The following is a 12,852-nucleotide window of genomic DNA, read 5'->3' as shown; positions in this document are numbered from 1 at the left end:
TTCATGAATATCTTAGGAGCATCAATCTCTCTGCCCTTTATGATGGAAGGTAACATTCCATGAGCTACTGTGAAACAGGGTTAAAACCAAGGGACATGGGAACACAAATACTCTCTTAATTGTTAAACTTCACATTTTATGTATGAATTCATACTAGTTCTCTGAGGTAATAATTTAAAGTTTTGCATAAATACTTGCATGTACCTACTTCTGCAGGACTTGAAGATATATTTCTGATATGGGGCTGACCAGAAATATAAGGAAGAATTTTTTTTTTGTTTTTGTTTTTGTGGGGCTTGAACTCAGGGCCTGAGCTTTTCAGCTCAAGGCATTTGCTCTACCACTTGAGCCACAGCACCACTTCTGGTTTTCTGGTGGTTAAGTGACGATAAGAGTCTCATGGCTGGCTTTGAACCAAGATCCTCAGATATCAGCCTCTTGAGTAGCTAGGATTATAGGTGTGAGCCACTGGTGCCTGGCCAATGGATTGTTTCTTAATGATCACAAAAAAGAGAGAGAGAAGAGAGAGACAATATACTATCAATCACTGACATTAAGTCAACTCCAATATGGAAAAATATCTGGGTATCTGTGATCTGGGAGAAAAACACAACAGGAATTCCATGGTGCCTGCTTTCTAGAAAATGACAAGAGTCCTAAAATAAAACCTGACCTCGTATTTCCTGTCTTCTTCCCTCCAACCCCCAATATTTCTATCTAGAGACGTCCAGATGAAAAACAAAACTTAACCTTTCATTTTTACAAAGTCAAAATGGCTGATGAGAAAATGCATGTGAAGACTGCATTCTTGAACTGATTCTGGAATAGTGACACCGGGTTAAGTATTTACTCATTTCTTTTGTCTGCAAAGAGTACCTCTATGTATTTTTCTATATTCCAATATATATAGCTACTGGTGGTAAAAAGAAATCCTGTTTCTAAAAGAATTTTAAAACATGCCTTAGGGCATAATATCAATATGCACAGTTTTTATGATTTATGTATCAGTTAAAAAATTTAAACAATGATGAATTAGCTTTGTGGCTTTTTAGGTGGCATTAAGATTTCTGATCCCAAAGTACATGGTGGAAGCATAGGCCCCAGCATTGAGATAGCAAAGATGTGGGGTGAGGGCATGTAAAGTCTGGGATCCATTGATAGCAGGACAGAGAGGAAGCCAGCAAAAAGAGGAAGTATGTCACAGAGCAGCTTTTTTGAATTACACAAAATGGACAGTTCTTAATTAACCTTTCAATGGGTTAATTGATAAAAAGGAAAAAAAAGAGAAAGAAAACGAGAAAAGAAGCTCAAAAAAGAAAAAGTAGGAATGCGAAAAAGGAAAAGGGAAAAAGAAAAAAAGCAGAAAGGAAAACAAAAGAAAACAAAAACGGAAACACAGCTGGAAAGGGGTAGAAAGGTACAGAAGACCAGCCTGGTGAGCAATGAGACTTCAGTTGGGTAGTCATTTATCTTCCTGAGTCTGAACAGCCCAAAGCCTCAAAGACATGAGACATCTGTTTCCTTTGGTATGATGAACAAGAATAGGGACTCGACCTCATCTGTGTCCAACTGCCACCCACCAAAAATGTTGATTAGAAAAACCAGCAACACAATCTACAGAGGTCTGTGGCATCACTTCACAAAATGGGAAGTTCTTGAACAACAAGCACTACCTATAAAGGGTGCTTTTTAGAAGAGTAATTGCTGGAGAATGGAAATATAACTGGAGAATTCAATTCCTTTGCCTTCAGAATGAAGTATAACGTGCAACTGTTGATGATAGAATGAACATAAGAAGTAGAGTCATGGAGTTCCAGAAAATACCATGCTGCATCATGCCCTGAGACTTCAGATCTATCATTTCCTGCAAAATGAGAATATTATCTGATTTTATAGTAATTTGATGACCAAATTTCTTAAAATCCACGTAAAGGTATTTTACCAATTGCTGTAAAACCCAATATCCTTATTATTGCTGGGTGCTGGGTTTTATATCTGGAATCTTAGCTACTCATAAGGCTGAGATCAGAGACCAAGCAGAGCAGTCCACACAATATTCCACTTCCAAAATAAACAAGAAAAAGCAGGGCTGGGGACATGGATCAAGTGGTCGAGTGCCAGCAAAGTAAACAAGACAAGTGAACTTGATGCCCTGGGTTCAGATCATGGGCAAAATGCCCACTAAAATGTGTTACTAGTAAGTAAAAGTACTTTGAGTGCTACAATGGTGAAGTGCATCAGTTATCATATTACCAACAGATTAACTTATTTTTAGTATCTGTGAAACCTATGGATAGGCTAGAAAATTCAGAAGCATTTCTAGTGTTTATACGACTCATTTATTTCTTAACAGCCACAGTCTCTCTTTGTTCTTGCTACCCACCCATGCACTCTTTCCAGCCTTCACTTCTCATTACAGGACTTTCTTTTCTTTTCTTTTTTTGTCAGTCATGGGGCTTGAACTCTGAGCCTGAATGCTGTACCTCAGCTCTTTAGCTCAAGGCTAGTGCTCTACCACTTGAGCCACTGAACCACTTCAGGTTTTCTGAGTGGTTTATTAGAGATAAGAATCTTACGGACTTTCCTGCCCTGGCTGGCTTTGAACTGCGATCCTCAGATCTCAGCCTCCTGAGTAGCTAGGATTATAGGCATGAGCCACCGGTGCCTGGCTGCACTTTCTGTTCTTACTCTTTGGTTACAAACAATTCTCTTCTCATTCCACTTCTTTTCCTTTAATAAACCTGTCCTATAAGATTCTCTATTTCCATTTAAAAAAGATTCCTGAGTTTTGAAAAACACCATTATAGAAAACATCTCAACAGTATTTATAAAGCTTGTACATCCTTTTTAGATTAGAATAAGTAAATGAAGACTAAACAACTGTCCTTACAGTAGTACATAGAAAGGAACCACATCTCTGTCCTGCCATTAGCTTATCTAGCCCTCCCCAACAGCTGCATGATAGAATTTTCCAAAAGCAGAACTGGATTCACCATCTCTTACACAATGGTGGGGACACACAGTAGAATTAGATCATGTAATCAACTTCAAACAGTTCTCCAGATGAACCACTTGAAATCACTCAAAAGTAGGCTATGTTATCATTGGGACAGATCGACATTAACCAGAAATCTTAAAATAAAATGCTGATTTTACAAAACAGAGATAAGGGGCTGGGAAGGTGGCTCAGTGGTAGCGCACTTGCCTTGCATGCATGAGGCCCTGGGTTCGATTCCTCAGCACCACATAAGCAAAAAGAAAACAGCCGGAAGTGGCACTGTGGCTCAAGTGGTAGAGCACTAGCCTTGAGCTGAATAGCTAAGGGACAGCGCCCAGGCCCAGAGTACAGGCCCACGTCCGGACCCCAAAAACAAAAAACAAAAAAAACAAAACAGATAAATATGAAATGGACTGCTACTGCGGATTTATAGATTGATTTCCTCACCACTATCACTCAAGTGGTAGAGTGCTTGTGAACAAAAAAGGCCCTGAGTTCAAGCCCCAGGATTGGGACAAAAATTAGTAAATAAAAACAAAAACAAAAAACTAAGGGGATCTAGGGGCAAACTTAGGAGAAGGGAAACATAAACTAATCTCTTTTGTGTTGTTCATTAAAATAAACAAAACACATACAAATACCATACTTTACACTTCAGTTTTATGTGTTTATTTGTTTGGTTGTGGGGCTTAAACAAAGGGTCTGCACACTGTCCATGAGCTTTTGCTTAAGGCTAGCATTCTACCACTTGAGCCACAGCTCTACTTCAAGGTTTTTTTTTTTGTGTGTGTGTGTGATTAATTGAAGATAAGAGTTTCATGGACTTTCCTTTCTGAACTGTCTTTGAACCACAATCTCAGACTCCTAATATGCGTTTATTTTAATAAAATTCTTTTTGGCTCGAAGATTCTCATAATAGCCTCAGATCCTACAAAATCCCAAGCAAGAGATGCTCCATCAGAGTCTCAGATGTGTTCAATTTTTAGTGTTAATTAATCAATATCCTACTTCCTTAAAAATCCATGTCAGTTCCAAAATAAGATGGAATATATCTCCTCAGAAGTGCAACTAGATAACCTGGAAATATTTCAATAGATTGTAAATGTCAGAAAGAAGAGCAAGACTGGCCAGCGGCCTCAGGACATGGACACCTTGACTGACAAGCCACTTGGGTTTTGTTTTGTCATTTACACTCTAGATGGGACATGAAAGGTCTCACAGCACAGAACTACCAATAGGTACACAAAAGCATAAGGAAAATACAAAAGCCTACAGTAGTCTCCTAGTAGGGAGACCTACATTCCAGTAGGGCTAAGCTGCTGCAGAAGGGGCAGCAGGAGAACCTGGGCCAATGCCACAGCCCTACTCCGTACCAGATAGTAGCAGATGTGCTACTCCTCTGTCCACCCTGATGACACCCAGCCTTCAGACTAATAGCAGAGGACCATCTGGCCATCTACTGTGGCCAGGAATCTCCCAGCCCTTCTCCCTTCAGCAGGGTTGCAGATGGACAAAGGGTAGTCAAGGGAGGCACTTCCCTCTCCCATGAGCACTGTCAGTGATGAACTGGAAATACTTGGGGAATACTCTTCATCCAAGGTACCAATATCTCACACACTTTGCCTAAGGGCAGTAGAGAGCAACTGGGGACCAGGGAAGTATCATTTATTTACCTGTGACAGCAACAAGCATCCAGCCAGGTATTCAAGAAGACCCAGAAGAATGAGGGAACTAAACAGCATTGGAAAGAAAAGGCAAAAACTAAACTTTCATTGATCCTACCATCCACAAAAAAGGTGAGTAGCTGCAAACAATAATGTAATGTCCAGGAAAGAATAACACCTGAGAAAACAATATGCTGACTACAAGAATCTCATCTTGGGCTAGGAAGGTGGCTCAGTGGTAGAGTGCTTACCTTGCATGCATGAGACCCTGGGTTTGATTCCTCAGCACCACATAAGCAGAAAAAGCTGAAAGTGGTGCTGGCTCGTGGTAGAGTGCTAGCCTTGAGCTGAAGAGCTGAGGGACAATGATCAGGCCCAGAGTACAGGCCCCACGACTGACAAAAAAAAAAAAAAAAAGGAAAGAAACTCATCTTGAACATAATGTTAGTAGGATAAAAGTAAGAGCAAAAATAACTAAAGGTTATTTTCCTTTGAGCTCTGTCAGTTTTTGTTTTGTGCAATTTGAAACTGTGGTCTGTAGGATTACACTCTTCTTGGTAGACTGACACTTCCACAAATGTCTCCTGATAGGATAAAAGTGTCAGTCCACCAAGAAGAGGTGGTCCCACATCTGAAGATCAGTATAATCTGCCTTATCAACAGTCTAAAAAGTAAAGAAAAAAGCATACAATCATTTCTATGCCAGCAGAAAAAAAGGACAAACTTCAACATCCGTTTCTGATTAACAACTCAAGAAACTAAAACTTCCGACACAAACAAGAGTTAGGAATTGAGGAAAACAAATTCAACTTGCTGAAGATGATCTACAAGCATGATTACAAACATCACACTTAATGGCCTATGAGGTTCCCTGGACCTGTGAAGAGTCTGGTGTGTTTAGCCTCTAGTTCTTTCATGGCAGAGGCAAAAGATCAATCTAGAAGTCATAAACTAAGGCAGTTTGGACTTTCACATAAACCATGTGTCACAGAGGAGTTTCTGACACCAGAGAAGGATGATCAGATTTGTCTTCTGGAAAGGATGGACAGGAAGGATGGACAGCAAGGAGGACAGCCACAAAGAAGCTGAGAGCCTAAGACCAGGGCCTGATATGGATGAGAATTCTCAGTTCTTCATAGAGTTCAGTCTACAAGAAAACTCCATTCTGATATGGATGAGAATGGTCAGTTCTTCATAGGATTCAGATTACAAGAAAACTCCACTCCCCAATGTACCACATTTGTGGAAATTAAGTCTTCATAACTATTAGCCATCCTGGTTTATAACTATCTTCAGAATTGTGTAACAAATAACATGGTAGGGCTACAGTAAAACATTTCTTGAGTCTTTTGGTTGCTCTTTAAGAAGATTCTTCCAATACAAGCATGCTACTTTGTGCTTTTTAATTTGATTTTTCTTTTCTAAACTACCTTTAATTTTGAAATCAAAACACACGTGGCACTGGTCAAATTATTAAAGTTTCATGATCAAAAATCATTACTTTCACGTATTATTCAGGATATTGAGGAATGGTACTTATTTTCTCTTAAAAGACAAAACAATTGTTTTAGCAACAAGTTACATAGAGCTTTCATAACTGAAATACTGGTGTCTGGAGAGAATAAATTATAAATGTGAAATATGAAAAGCTGTATTTTCCATTTATTTATGTGCACAGGTACAAGTATTTGCTTTTGATAGAATGTAGAAATAGTTGAATGGAAACTATAAGGCAATGGTAAGCTAACAGCTCTCAGCTCTGCACATCCCCCCACAAAGCCTAACAAAACAAGACAAACAAAAAAACTGGCTGCCAGTTTGGAGAGGGAAGAAGAGCCAAGGAGTTAAGAGTTCATTCTGGGTACAATAAGATGACTTGTCCTTTCCTTTGCTTTGTTATTATATCACATGGTAAGTTCTTTTCCAATAGCAAAGACAGAATCAGGGGACTGGACTATAAGGAGAAAATTAATGATGAGAAGAAATTTTTTAAATGAAAATATAAGTTATTTATTTGTAGGGACTGCTCCTGTTTCGTTTTACACAGAATAGAAACATTTAAGTAGTTTTTATAAACTCATCTATGGACACTAAATGTTTGAATGGACACTAAATGTTTGGATCTGTGTGTGTGTGTGTGTGTGTGTGTGTGTATGTATGCGTGCGCGCGTGCACCTGTCCTGGGGTTTTTAGTCGGGGCAATGTCCCTAAGCGGTTTTTTTTTTTTTTTGCTCAAGGCTAACACTCTACCACTTGAGCCACAGCTCCACTTCCTGAATCTCCCGATTATGGAAAATAGAAAACACAGAGAAGTAAACAAAAGAATATCCTGAACAGCCTCCTGTACAACTGTAACAATTTCCTACTAATGGCTCAACCACTTCCACCCCATCCCATTATGAAATAATTCCTAAGTATTTCAGTTTGACTTCAAATATTCAGGGTGTATGTTTAAAAGACAAGAAACACTATTTGGACTTGATTATGCAAATTTCAAAAGAGCTATTACTCTTAAATGGAGATTAGTTAAAATTAAATAACTATTTTAAAAAGCATTTATAATGAGACCATTAGCACACCTAGTTTTCCCCTCCCCACTTGGCAGTGCAGGGATGGAATCCAGATAGTCTTGTTTTTTAGGCCAGGGCTCTATCACTGAACTATCTCCAGCCTTGACTGCTATCCTTAGTTCAAAACATTTATGAGTAATTCTTAACATCCCCAGGTTCAAAGTCCAATTTTGAATGTACTCAAGTTGCATCACAATTTTTAATTCCATTTTTTTCTATGTAAGTATGAATTAGGTCCTAACATTATTATCTATCCATGTTTATTTTAATGGAAATACTCAACTCAAAAGTTTTTAATAATTAAAGTTAATAATTAAGTTAATTACAAAAAGTAAAAGTTTTAAATAATTAAATCCAATATAAATGTAGTAAACATCCAGACGAGTTCACCCCAGCAGGGCAGCACTGATAAGGTATGCTCACAAGTATATATGCTGGGTCAAACTAAGCAAACTGAGGGGGAAACAGAGATGGGAAATAGCTGATTTCATTTATTCTTTGATTCAAAACACTTCCTTCCACACTGATGGGTTTAAATACGATATGAGTTTTATCAAGGAAGTCTACTGGGCCATGCTAACAAAATCCTTCCATGATCTCTCGTTTGTTTACTTAACATTTTCACTGTTTTATTTTGTCCAAATAGCTTGCTTCTTTATTTGAAATGAACTTGAGATCACAGGACCTCAGAGTTGGGAGGGATCCTGTGGCTTCCTGCTCTCAGAAGAGGCAGCTTTGATACTGGGGTGATACCAGGCCTTCCAAGTGCAAGAGTACCATCAGGAAGCAATCTGCTGACAGTGTATTCTAATTTGCTGACAGATAGGCAAATATGATCAGTAACAGTTTTATTAGCACAACTTAAAATAACTTTGAGTTTAATCCTTTTGCAATGATTAGTAAAGTCGATAGTTTCTCTGACATGTTGAACGATATGGTTACACAAGAATAAAGAAATATATCTGAAATAATAAAGATTAGAAACCCACCATCTACAGCAGCATGCAGAAATCAACAGTGCTAGGCTCTACTTGTATAATATGGTAACAAAGGGTTGCAGATGTGTGTCCTATCCATAAATAAAATATCCAATATAAAATATTTTATGTTTTTTTTTGTTTGACGTTAGAAAATCTTAGCAGGTCTAATAAAATATGCATATTAGGTGTGTATTGGGTGTAAAAAGATCACTTTGTGGTTCTTTACACATCTATTGGTATATTAAAGATAGCATTTCACAGCAAATTCACTAATGAAAAGCAAAAGTATTTTTATGGAAAACTGGAGCCAGGAACTGGTGGCCTCACACCGTAATTCTATAGCTACTCAAAAGATTTGAGACCTAGAAGATCTTGGTTCCAAGCCAGCCTGGGCAGACAAATGTGAGAGACTCTTATCTCTAATTATCCAGCAAAAATCTGGAAGTGAGTGGAGCTGTGGCTCAAGTGGTAACATGCCAGGCTTGAGTGAATCAAGCAAAGCAAGAGTTCATGATATTCTTGAGTTCAAGCCCCAGTACTGGCATTAAAAAAAATTGTGGTGTCAAGGGCTGGGCATGTGGCTCACATTGTAGGAGCCCTAACCTAGCTTAAGGCCCTTGGTTCATTTCCCAGAAGAGGAAAGAAGGAAGGAAGAAAGGAAGGAAGGAAGGGAGGGAAGAAGGAAGGAAGGAAGAAAAGAAGGAAGGAAGGGGGAAGGGAGGAAAAGAAAAAGCAATTGCCAATTAAAAATCTAAAAATATGGCTTCCTGCTGGGAATGTGGCTTAGTGGTAGAGTGCTTGCCTATAATCCTACGACTCAGGAGGCTGATATCTGAGGATCACAGTACAAAGCCAGCCTGGGCAGCAGTCTGGGATTTATTTCCAATTAATCATAGAAAAAGCTAGAGGGCTGGCAATGGGGCTTAGTGATAAGAGTGATTGCCTAGCATGCAATTCCTCAATTCAATTCCTCAGTACTATATAAACAGAAAAAGCCTGAAGTGGTGTTGTGGTTCAAGTGATAGACTGCTAGCCTTGAGAAAAAGAAGCTCAGGGACCAGTGCCTAGGCCCTGAGTTCAGAACCCAGGAAAGAAAGAAAGGAAGAAAGAAAGAAAGGAAGAAAGAAAGAAAGAAAGAAGGAAAGAAAGAAGGAAAGAAAGAAAGAAAGAGCAAAAGCTGGAAGTGGTGCTGTAGCTAAAGTGGTAGAGTGCTACCCGTGATAAAAAGGAGCTTAAGGATAGCACCCAGGCCCAGAGTTAAAAAAAAAAACAAAATACACACACAAGAAGAGTACAACTAATAGAATACTGATACTAGTGCACTAGTATAATAATACATTGTAGTATATAAATATTATAAATAATAACACTACTAGTATGTTGAAGCTGGTAGTATTTATAACTGCTAATAATATCTATTAATGCTATGAATAATATAGTAGTCCTTTGCTTTCCCATGCTTAACATGATGCATTTCTTCTTGTGCATTTGCACAGTCAGGAGACCTCTGTTACCAACACTTCATTGTTTAGTCCCTTGTGAAAGCACTCAGGATAGGTCTTTAGACATCTTCCTCTTGTTAATACCCATCACCCTTTCACCTTGTCAAGGATAATAAGAACTTTAATCTGTTCTTCCAAGGTGTTAGCTTTCTAAGGATCACTAACAAGTTTCATAAGCTTAATATGCTTGGTCACTCAGTCTTTTTTTTTTTTTTGAAGCAGATTCTACTTCATATGTAATAAGGATGAAAATATTTATACTTCAGGGTCCGATCAGAATAGAAACTTAATTTAAAAAAAAAATTGAATAAATTAAAGAAATGACACAGAGCTCAGAATAATGGACTAAAACTATTCATTGAGTAAGTAATTCAAGTAGTTGGTTACTTTGGACAAATCCAAAATTCTCAGTAATGATCTCAAAGGGCTCATCACCAAGAGGTTTGAAAGCAAGACTAGCATTCTGGCACCCCAAATTCCCTAGGCAGGAATGCAAGGGAAGGAAGGCTGGTGATTGGCTGAGGAAAGAAGTGCTAAAGGAGCTGGCTGCAGTGTAAGAAGGCCAAGTACAGAGCATGTGTCCAGGAGATAAGTCTCCATTCTCTCAAGCCCTGTTACTTGGAAAACCTGTCAGAACCTGGCTTGTGATTCTGGTGTATGGATGAAAAAGGGAACATAATGTCAAACAATGAGTGTCTTTGTCAGGACTATAGGGTAAAAGTTCTGTTTACCATATTTAAAAACAGACAAACAAGAAAACCATGTTTCAGGTAACTAAGTTCTCAAGGTCTGTCTGCTGTCAAATCTTCTTGTGACTGGAAAGAAACCTAAAGTTGTACTGGAGATAGAGACAGAGACAGGGGATGGGACAGGGAGTGGGGGGTGGGGTGGGAGAAGAGGGGTCAAGGGAGGGAGAGAGACAGCATAACTAGGAAATGATGAGAGCTCTGCAAAAATAAAGACTAAAAAGAGGGCTGGAAATGTGGCTTAGTGTAAACTGCTTGCCTAGCACACATGAAGCCCTGGGTTTGATTCCTCAGTACCACATAAAAACAGAAAAATCTGGAAGTGGCTCAAATGGTAGAGTGCTAGCCTTGAGCAAAAGAAGCCCCACAATAGTACCCGGGCCCTGAGTTCAAGCTGCAGGACTGGCAAAAAAAAACAAAAAACAAAACCAAAAGACCAAAAAGCCAAAAACCTAAAGCCAAACACATTTCAGGCCTGGTGCTGGTGGCTCATGCCAGTAATCCTAGCTAGTCAAGACGCTAAGATCTGAGGATTGCAGTTCAAAGCCAGCTCTGGCAGGAAAGTCCATGAGATTCTAATCTCCAAACTACCAGGAAACTAGAAGTGAGCTGTGGCTCAAAGTGGGAAAGTGCTAGCTTTGAGCAGAAAGAGGCTCTGGGACAGTTGGCCAGACCTAGGGCTAACAAACAAAACAAAAGACAAAAATAAAGAAAATGAGGTGGAATAAGTTCATATCCAAAATGAGTATTTGTTGATCTAATGACATACTGTTAAAGTAAGAACAACAACAAAGCAGCTTATAAGAGAATGCATGCAATATAACCTAATCACTACTTTTACAAATACTTTACCTTAAAAAAAGATACATGGACCAAAGCTAAGGTTATTATAGACAAATGTCAACATATATCTAAGTATGAAATGTACTTTTTAATCTTTTTTTGTCAGTCATGGGACTTGAACGCAGGGCCTGGGCCCTTTCTCTAGCTCTTTAGCTCAAGGCTACTATTCTACCACTTTGAGCCACAGCACCACTTCACCACTTTCTGTTTACTGGTAGTAACTGGAGATGAGTCTCACAAGCCAGGTGTCAGTGGCTCATGCCTGTAATCCTAGCTACTCAAGAGGCTGAGATCTGAGGATCGAGGTTCAAAGCCAGCCCTGGCAGAAAAGTCCGTGAAACTGTTATCTCCAATAAAACACCAGAAAACCGGAAGTGGTGCTGTACCTCAAGTGGTAGACCGCTTGCCTTGAGCTGAAGAGCTGAGGGACAGTGCACAGGCCCAGAGTTCAAGCCCCACGACCGACCAAAAAAAAATAAAAATAAAAGAGTCTCACAGACTTTCCTGTCCAGGCTGGCTTTGAATCAAGATCCTCAGATTTCAGCCTCCTGAGTAGCTAGGATTATAGGTGTAAACCACCAACAATGGCAAGTTTTATCTTCTAGTTATGCAGATGTATTTCTATGGATTCAAGCAAAAAGCATGTATTATTTGTGTGGTGGTTAAGAAGTACATAAGAGGGGGGGACTTCCCATCACTTTGCTGGAAAAAGCATTAAAAGAAATGAAGAAGGTATTTGCTTCCATACTTATTAATTTACCCAGTCTTCTTACTAGGAATCTCCAATTTGGGGAATGAGAAGGAACTGACTTTTTGTAACATCTGAATACAGGACACTCATAATTGCAAAGTGACATATGTTCATCATTAGTTTTTTATAGTCATTGTGCAGATTAAGATGTTAGCCTAGGGCTGGGAAGGTGGCTCAGTGGTAGAGCACTTGCCTTGCATGCATGAGGCCCTGGGTTCGATTCCTCAGCACCACATAAGCAAAAAGAGAAAAGCCGGAAGTGGCGCTGTGGCTCAAGTGGTAGAGCACTAGCCTTGAGCTGAAGAGCTGAGGGACAGTGTCCAGGCCCAGAGTTCAGGCCCCACGACCGGACCCCAAAAAAAAGATGTTAGCCTAGTACCTGTCACACTCTAGAATGTATTTTTAACAAATTCATAGTCTAGAGAAAAATATAAAGTATTCTTCTGGGGGCATCTTTTAGAAAGAATAAAACATTTTTATGATAATTTTAAACCTAGGATTATAAACTAATTTTTAAACTAAATGCTGTGCTAATAATATCTACTATTATTAGCATTCAAAATACACAGCTTGAAAATGACAAGAAACGTGGTCTTGACTGGCCTAACTAATGGCCTGTATAATTACACCATGAAGCTCTGCTTTTGCAGTCAAATGTATTTAAAAGCATTAGAAAATACATAGTCAATACATAAAGAATGAAACACATAGCAGTGACAGAATTTAACCTTTCCACATATGCTTGAAGTGACTCAAGGCATTTATTTTCTAATTCTAAGTACTACTTATAAGCAATAA

General features: G+C 38.9%; 1 protein-coding gene across 3 annotated transcripts in view; it reads right to left on the bottom strand.

Moving 5' to 3' along the window:
* Positions 1-12,852, bottom strand: part of Taok3 (TAO kinase 3) — a 133,296-nt gene that overhangs the window by 102,266 nt on the left and 18,178 nt on the right. The gene's annotated exons all lie outside the window — the stretch shown is intronic.

Source organism: Dipodomys spectabilis, unplaced genomic scaffold, assembly GCF_019054845.1.
Source record: "Dipodomys spectabilis isolate Male_0828 unplaced genomic scaffold, ASM1905484v1 ptg000499l, whole genome shotgun sequence".
Classification (NCBI taxonomy): Eukaryota; Metazoa; Chordata; class Mammalia; order Rodentia; family Heteromyidae; genus Dipodomys; species Dipodomys spectabilis.
This window is presented reverse-complemented; position numbering and strand designations above follow the sequence as displayed.